The 15,539-nt window shown below is 36.9% G+C and overlaps 1 long non-coding RNA gene across 1 annotated transcript; it reads right to left on the bottom strand.

Annotated features, from left to right (window-relative positions):
* Positions 1-276: 276 nt before the first annotated feature.
* LOC307003314 lies at positions 277-6,586 on the bottom strand. Its single transcript, XR_013798674.1, has 3 exons — positions 6,305-6,586; positions 5,769-5,870; positions 277-416 (listed from the first exon to the last, which is right to left on the bottom strand). It is a non-coding gene; the product is annotated as an uncharacterized lncRNA (long non-coding RNA).
* Between the last annotated feature and the right edge of the window lie 8,953 nt (positions 6,587-15,539).

Below are 15,539 nucleotides of genomic sequence, written 5' to 3'. Positions count from 1 at the left end.
ACAAAGCACTCGCGTCACTTCATAAACTTGAGGTTAATCCACTGGAGTCACATGGATTACTTCAATTATGTCTTTATTACCTTTCTGGGGCTTGACAGTGGTAGTTGACAGATTTCATTAAAAATATCTTAATTTGTGTTCCAAAGACAAATGAATGTCTTTCAGGTTTGGAACGACATGAGGGTGAGTAATGACAATTTTAATTTTTGGGTAAACTAACCCTTTTACTGCTGTTTGAGAAATATTCTCCTTTAATATCCTTTTTAATATTATTTTAAGCCATCAAGCACAATGCCCTCCTCTAACACCACAGCCACATCAATTATTTCCTTTGGGAGGAGGTTTGCAGTGTTCTCCTCTGTGACCACCAAGAGTCCAACATTCATCCCCTTCACCACCTCTTCCTCATCAGTTGGCTAATAAGAGAAAAAGGAAATTATTATGAATCACAAAATTACAAATTTACAAAGCATTTGTAGGTAACAATGAATGAGTGTTAAAGGAACACTCCACTTTTTTTGAAATAGGGTCATTTTCCAACTCCCCTAGAGTTAAACAGTTTTACCGTTTTCGAATCCATTCAGACGATCTCCAGGTCTGGCATTATCACTTTTAGCATAGCTTAGCATAGATCATTGATTCTGATTAGACCGTTAGCATCTCTCTCAAAAAAATTACCAAAGAGTTTTGATATTTTTCTTATTTAAAGGGACAGTTCACTTTGAAATTAATTTTTGATATGTTTTAGCTTACCTCAAGGGCATCCAAGATGTAGGTGTCTTTGTTTCCACAGTATTTTCAATTTTGATATTTTTAGGTCAAACCGTTCTTGTCTGTCAGTCATATAATGCAGGTCTATGGGGTCCACCTCAAAGAGCATGCACAGAGAAGTCCAAATTAAACATGACTTAATGACTCGTAAATGTAAGTACACATTGATGGCCTAAGACACGAAACGAGCCGTTTGTGTGAGAAAACTAACAGTATTTATATCGTTTTTACCTCTTGTAATCACAGTCACGTCCTTCTGTGTGACGTGTACGCAAACTGATGCATAGATATATATACACTAGATGCCGCATTAAAGACATTCGTTCAAATGAACTGCCGTAGCCAAGGCGGCATCTAGTGTAAACATCTATGCACCAGTCTGCGCACACGTCACACACCAGGATGCACTCGCGCCCTCAGATCACTTTGGACGTGGCTGTGTTACAAGAGGTAAAAACGATATAAATACTGTTAGTTTTCTCACACAAACGGCTCGTTTCGTGTCTTAGGCCATCAGTGTGTACTTACATTTACGAGTCATTAAATCATGTTTAATTTGGACTTCTCTGCACATGCTCTTTGAGGTGGACCCCATAGACCTGCATGATATGACTGTCAGACAACAACGGTTTGACCTAAAAATATCAAAATTGAAAATACTGTGGAAACAAAGACATTTTTTAAAGACATATAAAAATGCCCTTGAGGTAAGCTAAAACATATCAAAAATTTATTTCAAAGTGAACTATCCCTTTAAACCTTGACTCTTCTGTAGTTATATCGTGTACTAAGACCGACGGAAAATGAAAAGTTGCAAATGAAGAGTATAGTTCCTAGCCATAACGGCCTAGAAAATCGCAACTTTTCATTTTCCATCGGAAAATGAACACATTTTCATTAATAAAAATTCAATAATCTATATTCACCTTTCATAGTTCACTTCCAAAATATTCAAACTGTTTAAAAATACAACCTATAATATTCAACAGGCAATTTTCAGTCCATTTTATTTCGTTTTACAAATTCACTTCCACAAATTCGACAGTAAATTCAACATTGACATCCAGGAACTGCAGGAAAAAGCAGTAGATTACCGAGCATAATCTCCATCTGCTGTTAATCAACCTCACCAGCAGGGGGTGCAAGCGTGTGTTGACGAAGACCAGAGCAACAGTTAGAGCAAGCCATTCATTCATAGAAACTGATTTATAGAAATGTAAGTGTATTTGTGATTATTATGAGGACTGTTTTTATGTTTAATTCAGTGTCTTCACGGTCCCTGTGTAGCCTACATGCATCTTTCTCTACCGTGAACGAGATTATAATGTTATTCCCCGATGCTGATGTACAGAACGAATGTTACATTTGAGGTAGACATTATTTCTCTTGGTTGTTTAGTTGCCTTAACTTTATATCGTGGCGATGTGTTGCAGGCTACTGGGTTACCCTCAATAATTCAGGATTGCTGGACATATAAAACGCTTAGCTTAATGGACAATTCCGGTGCTAAATGAACCTAGTGGTAATTAACACATGGTTACCGAGTCGATGGTTCTCTGGGATGCGTTTTCATGATAATCGAATGTAAAGAGTTTTATCTCTAAAAACAGATTAGCTTATAACGCTAGTATATGGGGCATCGAATATAAGTAAAAAGAAGTCGCTAGTTAATACCACTAACACGGCTCAAAATAGCCTCACACTAACACGGTAGCATAATGAGGGTCCCTACATGCAAACCGAAGCATTGAGAACTTTGTAAGTGTACAGACAGTTTAATAAGAAGATACTTTATAAAGACAGTACACGTCGCGTATACAGGCAGGAGCCATCTTTGGAAAACAGTCTCGACCAGTTGAGCCACGAACGGCGTGCTACGTGAGCTGAACTGTGACTTAAACCTATCGACTAGCACGACGTTCGTGGCTTGACTGGTCGAGACTGTTTTCCAAAGATGGCTCCTGCCTGTATACACGTAATATACTGTCTTTATAAAGTATCTTCTTATTAAACTGTCTGTACGCTTACAAAGTTCTCAATGCTTCGGTTTGCATGTAGGGACCCTCATTATGCTACCGTGTTAGTGTGAGGCTATTTTGAGCCGTGTTAGTGGTATTAACTAGCGACTTCTTTTTACTTATATTCGATGCCCCATATACTAGCGTTATAAGCTAATCTGTTTTTAGAGATAAAACTCTTTACATTCGATTATCATGAAAACACATCCCAGAGAACGATCGACTCGGTAACCATGTGTTAATTACCCCTAGGTTCATTTTTTCGCCGGAATTGTCCTTTAATAGACGAATACAGTGATATAAAAGTCCAAACTCGCACCTTATTGAGAAGGCTGTATTATTTGGCTACAGGCAAGCAGAGTCAGAATATGCACAAAATTTTACACCAAGCGTTTCCCAGTGATATACTGGTTATAAAGTTGGCTTGACGTTGGACATTCGCGCATTTAGGGACCGTCTCTAAAGTTACACGACATCGGTATACACGTTTCTAACTTCAATAGCATTGGAAGAGAATGACTTACAGTCATAAACCAACTCTAAATATAAATAAATGAAAAAGGTGTACATCATGCTTGACACCTACATGAACACTTTATTCAAATAAATAGAAGTTTGCTATTGAAGTTAGAAACGTGTATACCAATGTCGTACGTAACTTTAGAGACGGTCCCTAAATGCGCGAATGTCCAACATCAAGCCAACTTATAACCAGTATATCACTGGGAAACGCTTAGCGTGAAACTTTGCGTGTTAAGTTCATATTCTGAGTCTGTTTGCCTGTAGCCATATATTACAGCCTTCTCAATAAAGTGCGAGTTTGGTCTTTTATATCACTGTATTAGTCCATTAAGCTAAGCGTTTTATATGTCCAGCAATCCTGAATTATTGAGGGTAACCCAGTAGCCTGCAACACATCGCCACGATATAAAGTTAAGGCAACTAAACAACCAAGAGAAATAATGTCTACCTCAAATGTAACATTCGTTCTGTACATCAGCATCGGGGAATAACATTATAATCTCGTTCACGGTAGAGAAAGATGCATGTAGGCTACACAGGGACCGTGAAGACACTGAATTAAACATAAAAACAGTCCTCATAATAATCACAAATACACTTACATTTCTATAAATCAGTTTTTATGAATGAATGGCTTGCTCTAACTGTTGCTCTGGTCTTCGTCAACAACACACGCTTGCGCCCCCTGCTGGTGAGGTTGATTAACAGCAGATGGAGATTATGCTCGGTAATCTACTGCTTTTCCTGCAGTTCCTGGATGTCAATGTTGAATTTACTGTCGAATTTGAACCACTGAATTTGTGGAAGCGAATTTGAAAATAAAGTGGACAAAAAATTGCCTGTTGAATATTATAGGTTGTATTTTTAAACAGCTTGAATATTTTGGAAGTGAAATATAAAAGGTGAATATGGATTATTATTATTTAATTTGTATTAATGAAAATGTGTTTGAAATGAAATATTCACAGCTTAAATATACAACCATGTTGAATTTCATCCCATAAAAATGCAATGCATTAAAATGCAAGCATGGTTAATGCTAGGGCTGAACGATATTCGATTTTAACATCGACATCGCGATGTGCGAGTGAGCGATAGTCACATCGCCGGGACATGCGATGTGAAGGGTAGTAGCACAGTAGCACCAGCGGGAGATATTACGCGCTTCATGAGGCACGCGCGCGGTCTCTTGCTCTCTCTCCCGCTCTGCCGTGCACGCGCTGCGCGGTGTGGAGCACAGTCTCTGTCTCGCGGGCGCGCTCGCTCTAGATTCCGGAGATTTTAACTAATTTGCGGGCATCAGTGAGCCGCTATCAATATGCGGGAGACTCCCGGAACTTCCGGGAGACTTGGGATGTCTGTATCTATAATAATATCGGCATTAGAATTATTGATTTTTCATTAGGCTATTTTTTTGGTGCCCCCTCAGCTCTTGATGCGCGTGGTGGGAGCGGCGACGCTGACAGGCGGTAAAGCTGCTGTTTAAATGTGTTCGGCTTTTCTGTTTACAGAAACATGTTCTCTAATCTGTTTAGAAGATTTAATACAAAATATATTAAAGTTTTATATCATTTTGTTTATTTCATATGATTATGATGACCAACACCAACACTGTTTTACTTTGGCACTTTGGCTAAGAAAAGTTGACTTAAAAGATTGTGAACCAAAATGCTTAAGTTGTTTTATAAAAAATATATTTATTTTAAGTTATATTGTTGTAAACCAATCAGGGGGTTGGTGTAAAGCTGCAGTTTTATTTAAAAATGTGTTCTGCTTTTGTGTTTACAGAAATGTTCTAATTTTGGAATAAAATATTAAGTGACCTTTTTGTCACTTGTAATGAAGCTTGCTTATTAGTGAAATGATTAATATCATGGAATGGTAATTATTGTCTTTAGCCTGGAGTTATGGCTCTCAATATCGCAATATATATCGTTGGGGAAAAAATTATCGCAATGTAATTTTTTTCCAATATCGTGCAGCCCTAGTTAATGCAATGCATTTTTTTTTTCAAGTAGTGCAATTCAACAGGCTTTTTTATTTCAAAAACATTTGCCATTATTTTACTTCCATACGACTCGCTTCTGCTTCGTTCAATTCACTTTAAATAAGATCCCCATTACTCATTTTCATTCATGCAAATAACATGGACTATTTCTGCCACCTGGTGGAAAACAAACACTTACAATTATATGAAATTTCTGCTCTTGGCTCATTTACCATTCATTGCTTTTGGATTTACTACAAAATTACTATGATAACAAACTGTAGCACTTTTACTGTACTGAAGTATAGCAAGTATAACGTTAGCAAAGTCTCATGCCATTTAGATGAAGCGATTTTTTTTTTTTTAACAACACCAGACCTCGACAGCCTAGAAGGGTAATAACTTATTTAATCTTAGACTAAACCAGTTGAGACAGAGACATATTGAATTTTAAAATGAACGTTACTTACCATAAACAGCCCAGCTGTGAAGAAAATGGCGTCTTCCCGTTCTGGTGTGATCCAAGTTAACTGTTACGTCGTGTGGCAAACATGTCCATAAGCTTAACAAGTCTGAAATATCACAAAAAAAAGATTAATTGCTTCAGAAGCATAAGTATAACAGTAACGTTACAATCTCTATAAGGCGACTTATTGCCGTTCAACCTGAATGCATTATTAACGTAACGTTAGCTGCTATTACTTTAAAACGGGCAATAACGTTACGCATTCGTGTTTAATCACGGGGAAAATGAAAAATGACTAAAATATTATTATTTATCGGGATTATTTGAAGGTTGAAACGCTTCACTAACAGCCTTACTAAACTGTAACGTTAAAGATGACATAAGAAACACTATTTTACCTCAATGGAAACTTCTGGAATTTCTGAGGGGAATTTATTACTTATAGATTAATTTAAACCATCTTCTGATTTTCTAGGAAATAAATTTAATTACCCTTAGACAAAAACAGCCTATAAGACATTGAATTTAAAAATTACTTACCATAAACCGTCTTTCCTTGCTTCTGAAGAGGCTGAGAAGAAAATCGCGCCTTCGCATTCAAGTGTCGTCTCTGTGTTGTTTACTCCCGGTCGTTCGGCGCATGCGCAGGGAAAATTAAGACTCAGAGGTCTTGTGAACTATCTCTATTAGTAGAATCAACTAATGTTTTTATTTTATATCAGTGCATTGCCGTCAAGCCATTAGTTTAATCAACCTAAACTAAAAATGTTTTGTTATCTGAACAACCTTAGTGAATCTAAGTTGATTTGACAAAAGAAAATTTGTTGTGTTAACAAATCATGGGAATAATTTTTTACAGTGCACAAGCCCTCACACTACAACATGGTCAAGTCAAGTCATCTTCATTTATATAGCGCTTTTAACAATGTAGATTGTTTCAAAGCAGCTTTACAGAGATAAACGTGTAATTTAAGGTAACAGAGAGTCTTATACACTGGTGTAATAAATTCAAAACAACATTTCCAAAACTGGTAAGTTATGTTGCTTGTGGTTCATGCTCTCCAGAGGCTGTTGTTAAGATCTATGGCAAAAAAAAAGTCTTTTTTTTTTTACTCTCTCCTCTAAATTTTTTCTCTATATTTACTTACGTAAGATGTGTGTGACCATCATATGACAGTTATAGAGCACACACAAACCTTATTCAAATATGGATTTACAGTTTTTCCCAACTGCTTACACACGTTTTCAAAACTATGTCTCCTTTTTTCAAAACTCTACACACAATTCCCAAAACTGCACACACAAAATGCAAATTGCCTCACATCTCCTTCAAAATGTAACACTGCATTCAAAATGCCATAAACACACGTCAGAATGAAGCATTTGCATCAAATGGCAAACACTTCTTTCATAATAGTACATTTTTGGATATATAATGCAAACACTGTTGTTCTAAATCTAAAGCTCTTTGGTCTTTCATAGACTTATATCTACATTTCAATGTAATGTTCTACAGTGACAGTAATCTGCTGAGAGGGGTCACAAGTACACTGTAAAGTTAAACCTTATGAATTATCTACACTGGAAACACCAATGCAATGTAGAAAGAGAAAATATTTAACATTACTGTTGTTTACAGTAGCATACAAAAAAAACATAAACATATGTAAACCAAAAAAATATTCTTTAGAATACAGTAAAGAACTAAATTGTTGTGTGTGTGGGGTCCTGGGGGGTCCCAAGAATACATTGTTCAAAACAGGTGATCTGACCTGTGAGCTACTGTATTCATAGGCCTATACTACAGTAAAGCAGTGATTGTGTGATCAGCAATTACTGTAGTGTTTGCACATGTGAGGAGTGTGTGTGTGTGTGTGTGTGTGTGTGGCCTGGTGAATAAGTGTAGCATTTTGATTGGTTGTGTTTGGAAAAGGAAAGCAAGTCACGTCCCGTTAGATTTTTTGTGTTTTAGGTAGAGACTTGTGTGTAGTGTTTTGAAAAAAGTGTTTTATGCAATTGAAAACTCAGTCAAAGGCTGAGAAATAGCTTATGGTTTTGGAGATTTGGTGTGTAGTTTCGCATTTTGAGTGAGAGGTTTCAAAAATCGTGTGACATGAAAAGATTCTGTTTGTAAATGTAGCAGTGGCAGTATTAGTATTAGAATTTGACTACGCCACCCCGAGATCTAACCCGGGGAACTATAAGTAACAAGGCTTCTATAAAATTAGGCAATCAGGTTCGGGCACTGAACAAACAGAGAAATGGTTCCATACAAAAATACACATTTTATTAATCAAATTCACATCAATCCAATGGAGATGAAATGCATCGTCGTCAATAAAACACAATCATAAATAACACACAAAGATGTGTGCATCAGTATACTGACATGGAGTCTAGTTCACACACTCACAAGACCAGGCTTGATGCTTACTGGTGGGCGTCCAGCGACTCACCCCAAAATAATCACCCCAACGCACGTGCACAGCCACACAACCAGCACGGCAACGGTCACACTGTGAAGGTACCCACACTACACACCAAAGAGGGCCCACCACCTCGAGCACGCCGTCCACACCACCACTCAGCTCCTCAACACATAACAAGGACAGAATAAACAAAATTAACTACAGGTCATGATTTCACACCATAAATCAGACTAACACACAATGACAAAAATAAAATAACTTTCCCCACAACAGCAGTACTGATAAATTAAATAAACAACAACGAAAATAACATGTTACCAAACAACAATCATGCTGGTAAATGAAATAAACAAACAAAAGGATAAAGGAAATAACGTTGCAAAAGGGGCAATAATGCTAGTAAAACAAATAAACAAAAAGGTAAGGGAAAACGTTGCAAAAAGGACAATAATGCTAATAAATGAAATAAACAAAAAGGCACATGAACTATCGTTGCAAAAAGGACAATAATGCTAATAAATGAAATAAACAAAAAGATAGATGAAACGTTGCAAAAAGGACAATAATGCTAATAAATGAAATAAACAAAAATATAGATGAAACGTTGCACAAAGGACAATAATACTAGTAAATCAAATAAACAAAAAGGCAAATGAAATAACAGTTAGAAAGCAAAGACGCACACTTGAACGATAACAATGAATCACGTAACAAACACATTCATCCGTGAATAGCACAAATCTGAGGGCAGATACTCGGTCGGCCACACAAGTGGCCTATGATGCAGTCTTGAACAAAATGAGCTCAGTCCACTAGCTTGGAAAAGGTTCAGCACATAGGGGAGACGTGCATTCACAGCGCAAAGCAAAGCAGCAGTTGACCCAAAGCAGGCCACAAACGCTTCCCTGCTATGGCAGCTATCCCTAAAACACACAATAATAGTTATATTAAACTACCACCCAAATAAGCCAACCACCTAGCCAAAAATGGAGAAAACTTACCTGAGCAACAGCGCGCTGACACACAAACCTCACAGGCAATGTGCAGTGCGCGAGACAACAAACGCAATGATGAAAACAAATCAATCCGATGGGAAATGGGGTAGCCGCAACACAGCAAGGAACTCTATGAACAAACGGAATCCCACATAAACCACAAGCAAACTAGCAACAGTACAACATTTGCAATTGACCTCTACATACCTGCGACACCACCAAAAACTGGGTGAACCCAAACAACACAAGCCTCCAGCGTCACACACTGCCAGGGGCTACGTTCAAGTTATAACATCCTCCTCCTGACATGATTGGCCACCAAAAACACCACGAGCCAATCGCGGCCAATGTAATCAAATGGGGAGGAGGGACTGGATTCAATCACAGTCCATCCTGCCACATAAACAGTTGGTAAAAACTGTAAAGCATTGGAATGGTTTAGAGTGTTGGTGTGTGACAGTGCCTCCATTCAAGGGTACAATATGATGAAGAAGTCTAAGAATGTTCCACGTATGGTTGAAATACCAGCATTGGCCTAAAAAAATAACATATTGGGGGAGTCAAGTCTATAAAGGAGGAAGGATGCTCTCCCTTCACTGTCACACTCTGCAGCCACTATGTGTGACTGTACGACTGCTGGCCTTTTCTTGCAAGAAAATAAACCTCATCAAAGACAATTGGAAACGTTTGTCTCTTATTCAGTGATAGAAATGTGTTTGCCAGCACACCTCCCTGAAGCTTCTGATGGTGGAGGCGACGGTGAAGCGACTCAAATTTGGCTGTATTCTCATTGCCCAACCTCCCTCATAGTCATACCATGGACAAGGACATGGTCAACTAAAGTGGCTTGAAATTCATCCAAACCTGCTTGTCCCCTTGCCCTTCCTCCTCCTCCTCCTCAATATTGAATGCGAGTGCTTTCTAAATGACCACATGGTGTAGGCAATGATAAATGAAGGAATTTGTGTGTTGAGATTTGCAGTGACAGTTCAACAAATCTGACTCATACGTCAAAACCAGGGAATAGTGTTTATAGTTTAGTGGGTGTGCTTTTTGATAAATGGCATTATGGTTTTGAAAATTTAGTTCAAAAGCCTGGTTATAGTGTTTAAGCAATCGAGAAAAACTGTAAAACATGTATGCATGAATCTAATTTAACATATTTATATCTAAATATCTATTTATATTGATATTACATTTATTTGATTAAAATAGATATGACAGTAATATTGTGAAATATTATCAATTTAATAGAACTGTTTTCTATTTTAATACATTTGTATTTATATTTACATGTACTACCTGAACCTATATATATATATATTTAAATACAGTTGTATATTCAACCCCCATTGTACAATTTACAGACTTTCAGCTGTTTGAAATGAAAGAAATCAAACAAAGGTAATTGAAATAGCTCAACACAACAAATGCTTCAAGTGGTTTCTCCAATTTCAACTGGGGTGAGTTTAACGTGGGCAAACACCCCTCACGTTTTCAGCAAAAACTCTACAAGTCTTATTTAATATTGGGCTTTTAAATTATGGGGTTGGATTGTTGATGCCGTTGGCCTGTTTTCTTGTTTGCAGTCCAGAGGCTGTTGTTAAGATCTATGGCATAATAAATTCCGCCAGGTGCCAGGTACTTGAATATTTCAGCCCAAAACCTGACTGCCTTGCCAAGGAGGTAAAGGCCAAGACGCTGGCATTCATCCATACATAGTTGTCAACAGAGAAGTACAAAATCAATGTCAAAGTGAACTAACTAAAGAGAACTGCAGTGAATAGAGAGTTGGACAACTGGAAGCTGTATATAATCAATGACTGTGTTGACATCATGCACAACAAATTCTGATGTTAATTTGAATGCAACTCAATCAACCAACCAAATCAAATAACCAACCAACCAACCAACCAACCAACCAACCATCAATCAATCAACAAACCAACCAGTCACTCAGTCAGTCAGTCAGTCAGTCAGTCAGTCAGTAATCAATCAGTCAGTCAGTCAGTCAGTCAGTCAGTCAATCAATCAATCAATCAATCAATCAATCAATCAATCAATCAATCAAATCAAATCAATCAATCAATCAATCAATCCATACTTATTGCCATGTACTATTCAGACATTTTCCTTCAGTAAACCTCAAAATAAAGGCTTAAAGAAATAGTTAATCTAAAAAAAATGTCATCTTCACGTCGTTCCAAATCTCTATGCTCTAAATTTGTATTATTTGTGTTACTTAACACAAAAAGAAAAGTTCAAAGCAGCTCATTCCCATACAACAAAAATGTGTAGTGACCACATTCATGATGCTCAGAATATGGACATTAATCGAAAAATGATGTGCATGTCAGCATTGGTCAATGTCTGTCTCTCTAAATCAGAAACTTAGTACATTTGTAAAAGAGCTTCAAGCAATATGAACACAAAGACTATGTGGGTGGCCTGCTGATCTGTTTCAGCTATTGTGGATTGTTTCATAGTTTTATTTGGCGCTCTGTTGACAGAGTTTTGGCAGCTTTGAATGCGATGAACAAAGAAGCAGTGCAGCAATTTGAGTGAGCTACATGAAACAAAGCGAGACAGATCCAGAGAGAAACATTTGGAAAATGAGAATTCTGCTCATATGACTTTTAGGGACTCGGCTGCACCCGGAGGAAATGGTGAGGGGCTTTAAAAATCCAGAGCGTCACTCTCAATTCCACTCAATTCCTTCCGAATGCGCACTGCTTCTGTAATTTCGCATGATTTATTTACTTCTTGCCAGAGGGTGAGGCAGAATGCTCAAAGATTAATCCACAAATCCTACATTTTAAGACAGATACCAGCTTCATCGCATAGAAAGAGTCAATTGTTAAATGAATTTTATTTTTTTTGTTTGATGTTTTAACGTGATTTCACGAAGAACGTGCATCTCTAGTCACAGGAGTTACATTTAACCCCTCAAAGTATAGACTAGGATTTCCTTCAAATATATAGTTTGAACAACCTATGAACTCCATCTTCATTCTGAACTTCATTTAACACCCCAAAATGAACAAAGACCCTTGGGAAAACAGCATGAGAGTCCAATTGTTTGATCCAACCACTAGCTAGCAAACCCAAATATATACAAACCTGCATTATGTCTCTGCAAAATCTTCTTTTTGAGCATTATATATGTTTGTTTGACATGTGTTCTCTCTCGTGCACAACTGAAAATTGTTAAATTGCTGACCCCCAATCACACCCTTCCAACAGAGAATAACACTAAACGTGCACCAATCTGACAATAAAAATGAAATGCATTCAATAATGATAATTAATATAATTACGATAATAAAATCCAACATATTTCTCATATATATTTCCGAAAATACAAGTTCTAAGGCAGTGAATGTGAAACCTATGTGAATTATGCTTGTCAACAATTTTCAATTATGGTGTAAAATGTTTCAATCCAGTTACATGTGTGTCCTCTGCATTATTTAGATTTTTTTTTTTTTTACTTGCAAATTTCACTACAAATAAAACAGTTGAAAAAGGACTTAAATCTTGTTTAAGGCGAGACATGGCATGCAAACAATTTTTTTTTTACTGGTCAATTTGGAGATTTTGGGCTATTTGTCTTCAATAACATGTCTTCCTTTAGACTTGTGCTGAAAAAAAAGTCCAAAATACACATTTAGGGTTTTATTTTACTACACTTTGTCTGTTTGCGCGTGTAGATTTCGCCTAAATTCATCAAAAGTTGGAGTTCGATCTAAATCATCACGCTGATCCGTGATCGCTGTCTCCACCCTGTCATCACATGTACGGTTAGAAAGCTCTCTCTCTCCTTTGCAATGCTGTCGGATCCAAATATGGTCATTTCCTGTTTATAAGAAACCAATCATGAAAGTAAAATGGGCGATTTAACTCGAAATGCGCAATCTCATTGGCTGATGCCAATTTCTGACAACGTGATTCGTTCAGAATCGTCACGTGACGCACTCTGACATTTCATACTATTTGTATTTATAAGTGATTCTTTCTTATACCTTGACAGTTTCGACTGCTGACTCTGTAGTCATCTTCAGAAGCATCACGTCATGTTGCTGTGATGTCTACTATGGGTGTGATATATTTAGTTTTTGTCATTCCACTTGTGTGAAGGACTGTTGATGTGTTGTTTTGGATGTTATGATCAGTGATGGATGAAGCAATAATGAGTTTTGGATGTTAAACAGTGTGATAGCATGGATTTTACCTGGACCTAAAGCATATTTTGTCTGTAATTCATGGGTTTCAATAGAAGTAAAAAATAAAAATAAAATCTTCAAATATCACAGTCCTATTCCTAACTATATTGTGAAGGTTTGTCCAGAGGGATTTTTTGATATATCATTCTTTCATATATCATTTAATGGCTAAAAATAGGGCGGCAATACATTTTTTCAGGCAGTATTGGCAGTATTTTCTGATTTACAGGGTAACAAAAGGAGATATTCATAATCCCCTCTTGTAATGTATTTTCATTGAATATATAAACAAAATTCCAAAATAAATGTTAACCTTGTTTTTTTTCAATGGTCAGATTTGTCACTTCAAAATATATGCAAATTAGCGCATATTTAATAAGATATAGCCTGATTAGCATATTTAAACATAAAATTACAGAAAACTTGCATTACATTTTTTTCTCCTATTCATGTGACTAATCAACTGGTAAAGTTTCATGGTGATATCTGCAAGTTACAATTTTTACCCTATTCACCTGTAGTGTCTCGCCTTAAATAAAATATTGTTTAAATTACAAATGTTTGCTCTTAATGTCACATTATACAGAAACCACAATAAATATTATATTACAAATGAAATCATTCAAGATCATTCTTAAAAAAAAAACTAAACTAAATGATATTGCTATATGATAATTATATGCTTACTATATGATAATTAACAACCCAGAATCAAATAAAAAACGCTATTCAAAAAATATAATTAAAAAAATATATTTACTTTACAACCGTTAAAAACAACCATGTTTTTCCTCTTGAGATGAGAACTATTAGAGGCCGCCATCGCTGTTTACTAATTGATTGCAACGTATAGTGGAATGCTGAGAAAACCAACAACAGTCAAATCAATTAGCAAAAAGTGGCAAGTGGCTTCCTTCGCCTCTCACATGAAAGCTAGCTAATCCATTTGGATGATGAATCCATTGTTTACACTACTCAAAGACGGCTTTGCTGGATTAAAAAAAAATGTTTAAAGAAAACAAATCTAATTAACCTTTTACAGTGTTTCCAAATCAGAACCCATTCACCATTTTCTGCTTTATTTTCTCCCTCTCTTTCTCTCATCCTCCTTCCATGTCCCTTTTTGTCTCTTTCCCCGGGCTCCAATGCATACGCATATTGCCTTTAGACTGCCTATTCTCTCTTATGCACCATTTGAAATGAGTTCTTCAAAGTTGCAGCCTAATCTATTCTTTATTAGCTTCCTTAAAGTAATTACTCCTCCAGGGCCGAGCCGCCACACTAAAAAGGAAATGAAGGAGAAGCCAGAGCACCGGGATCTTTTCCGGTGTGTTCTCTGACGCTATCACTCTGCTCTTTGACACGGCTGATTTGAAAGTGCCGTTTATTAAGGCGGTCCTGAGCGCACTTTTTCTTTCATGTTTAGGTGCCGACTTATTTTAAGAAGATTTTGCCCTCGTCAGACTTCATTGGGCAACTTCAAACCCATTCTCAAGTTTTTATTTTCTTCTGTTGTAACCAGATTTTAAAGCTGTTAAAGTTCCATTATTTGAAAGCACAATTTTCGTTGAGTTCCTCTCGACCTCTTTTCTCCTTGAGATTTCTGAATCCTCCGAGCTATGATTACTGCATTATATCGACCAAGCCTGTTATTATTTCTCCTCCGAAATGATTGTGATTTTAAAATTTTCTGGAAATGCGAGTGGTGCTTAAAAATGGGAAAACACAGTGCTCTAAACTAGGTTCAGCTAGTTAGCATGGCCCATTTAGCCCTTTATCCCACATCATCTGGACCCAAAAATCATCTTTCTCCATTGATGGCCATTCAAAAGATAGAATAGATTTTGCCAGTTTTTGGAGGCATGAAATGGACTTGCACTTTAATGAGACAGCTCAAGATAGTCACTCGTGAATGACTGTGCATGCTCCTGTGATGTCCTCAGCCAATCAGAGTTGTCATGATGTCATTTCCTGCGGCTCTAAACAGATGAATCACTTGACATTTTCAGCTCAAATTATAGGCTCAAAACAACCTGGATGCAGAACCGAGGCCCAATGGCACAAAAAAATTTGCGCATAGAGTAAAAGTTAAATGTAAAAGTTAACATGGTCAATGTTGATGGTTTTT

This window comes from Phoxinus phoxinus (assembly GCF_949152265.1).
Source record: "Phoxinus phoxinus genome assembly, chromosome: 8".
Classification (NCBI taxonomy): domain Eukaryota; kingdom Metazoa; phylum Chordata; class Actinopteri; order Cypriniformes; family Leuciscidae; genus Phoxinus; species Phoxinus phoxinus.
This window is presented reverse-complemented; position numbering and strand designations above follow the sequence as displayed.